Source organism: Nannospalax galili, unplaced genomic scaffold (genome assembly GCF_000622305.1).
Source record: "Nannospalax galili isolate Female #2095 unplaced genomic scaffold, S.galili_v1.0 scaffold1562, whole genome shotgun sequence".
Taxonomy (NCBI): domain Eukaryota; kingdom Metazoa; phylum Chordata; class Mammalia; order Rodentia; family Spalacidae; genus Nannospalax; species Nannospalax galili.
In genome coordinates, this window is record NW_008348281.1 from 13188 (window position 1) to 15683 (window position 2496).

Genomic DNA, 2496 nt, shown 5'->3' on the forward strand with positions numbered 1-2496 from the left:
GAAACTTATAGAACTTTTTATTAACACTCAGTGATTTTAATAGTGCTTTAATAATGCGTTCCTGCCCAGTGCCCAGGCTGAGATACGTACCTTGTTCTGTATTAAGGACACTCTTCTTCTCATGCCCCCAATCAGAACATGTCTTGGCCAAGGCTGTGGTCACTACGTGCATTGAACAAGGCTCTTCAAGTGGCTTTCTAAACAGTCCTTTGTCACTCAGGTAGGATGCCCCTTGAATTTCAATAGAAGCTTCTTAAAGTATACCAGCCCTAGGACACATAGTTATAGGTTCTTTTGAAGGCATAAACTACATATGTTTGATGTTAAAAATAATTCCATCGAAATTATCGCTACTAAGGGAATATACAGTGGCAAATATCGAAAATAACAGTTTATATTTTTCTTGTTATTAGTAGATGCTAAAAATGAAGTTATATATAGAGTCCAAGTATATAGAAATGAAAATGAAACAGGCATCTTTAAGGAGATTCAGGTTCAAAGCCAGAACCTGGTGGCTTTACTTAAGCCATGAAATGATTTAAAATCTTCCCAAGACATCACTATGGTAACCCTGAGTTACTTAGAACAATTTCAAGCCACTGTTCTCCAGTGTTTTCTAGGTCTCTGTGTGTCCTTGGTCAGACCTGGGAAATCTGCTTTCAGATAATGTGGAGCATGCTGAGAGGACCAAGGTGGGAGTGTTAGGTTTCCAAGGTGAAGGCCCTCTGGGAAGGTCCTGCCTCTCTCCAAACCTTCAGCATTGTTAAATGTGAATTCATGCACTAGCTATTCAACAAGTAAATTTGCATATTTTAGTACAATGCCAATTTATTTTTCAATTTTTTTATTTCTGCATTCACATTTTTCTAATCTTAATCTAAGTGTTAAAAAAAATCAAGCTTACCCAACAAATATGGTTATGAACATTTTGCAACTTATTAAAAAAAGGTTGATCTAAGTTGTTACTGCTGATTTTCTTTTCCAAAGAAAATGACACTTTTCTTTGTTGAACAAGCTATGAAGTAGATCCGTACAAATCATTGCTTCAAATTTGTTTAAAGATTTATTTCTATTTATGTGTGTGCATGTGTATGTTATGTGTTGGACAGTGCCCATGGAGGCCAGAAGAGGGGATTGGATTCCCTGAAGCTAGAGTTACAGGCAGTTGTGAGCTGCCAGACAGACACAGGTATTGGGAACTGAACTCGGGCCCTCTGTAAAAGCAGTGAGTGCACTTAACCACTGAGCCATCTCTTCAGCTCCCCAAAAGACAGCAATAAAGAGCACTGCAGGTATACAAGAGAACATGAGTTGAGTTCCCAGCACCCAGGTGAGGTAGCTCACAACTGCCTCTAGCTCCAGCTGCAGATGATCCAAAGCCACAGGCCTCTACAGGCACCTGCACTCAAGGGCACAGACACACACACACAATACATGTAATTTAAAAGAATAAACATAATTCTTTTAAAAATTAAAAAATATTAATGAAACTTCATATGTGTCTTTAAGATTTTGGACTATGTCAATGGAACACTTCTTTTTAAAAATAGTGCTTTTTTGCTAGCCTCTTAAACAACAGTATTTCTCTGTTTCTTTTTTGTAGGAGAATGTGCTTTCCAAAATTTTGCTTTTTAGTATATAAAACTCCCTCTCCTCTCTCCCCTATTACCCATCTTCTTTTCTCAATCACACTCTCTCTCTCTCTATCCTCTGTTTATTTCTCAAACCCAGAGACAAATGCTCATACATACACTATATATGTATGTATGTGTATATGTATATATAACTTATACAAATTTAACATATATATAGATTCATACAAATTTTATTCTTAGCATAACCAACTGACATGTGCTCTAGCAAGCAAGTTCAACAAACTCTATGGGATTTCCCGACCCCTTTGAGCTTCCCCTGCCCCCGGAGTCTCCTCTTGCTTCTTGAACAGTGTAGCCTCCCTTTGTTTAGTGCTTATATTTCTCTTTCTTTCAAATACTGTTTTCACACTTCATGATGCTTCAGATATCATCTCTGTGAGGGAAGAGACAGTCTCTGGAATCATTCCAACTTTTCAAGTCTTTCAGAAATATAAATTAAAATTAAATTTAGTAGAAAGCCCTCATTGGGCAGCAACAGCAGTGGCCCATAGACCAATAAAACAAGATCCATTTCCTCACAGTTCTCGGGCCAGAAGCCCGAGATGAAGGAACCACTCTGGCTGGCTTCTGAGAGGACATGCATCCTGGGTTACAGACACTAGCTTCCAAGTTTGTCCACAGGTAGCCTGTCTTTAGGGTGCAATGTGGACACAGGGAAGCCTCTCTTTTCATCGTCTTATAAGACAAAGAAACTTACTGGATTAAAGCTCCACTCATGTGACTTCAATTAAATTCTGTTGCTTCCTAAAGTCCTGTTCTTCAAGAACAGTCACCCTGGGATTCAGGGTTTCAACATGAATTCAGTCCATAGACTTAGAATACATATATATATAATATTATA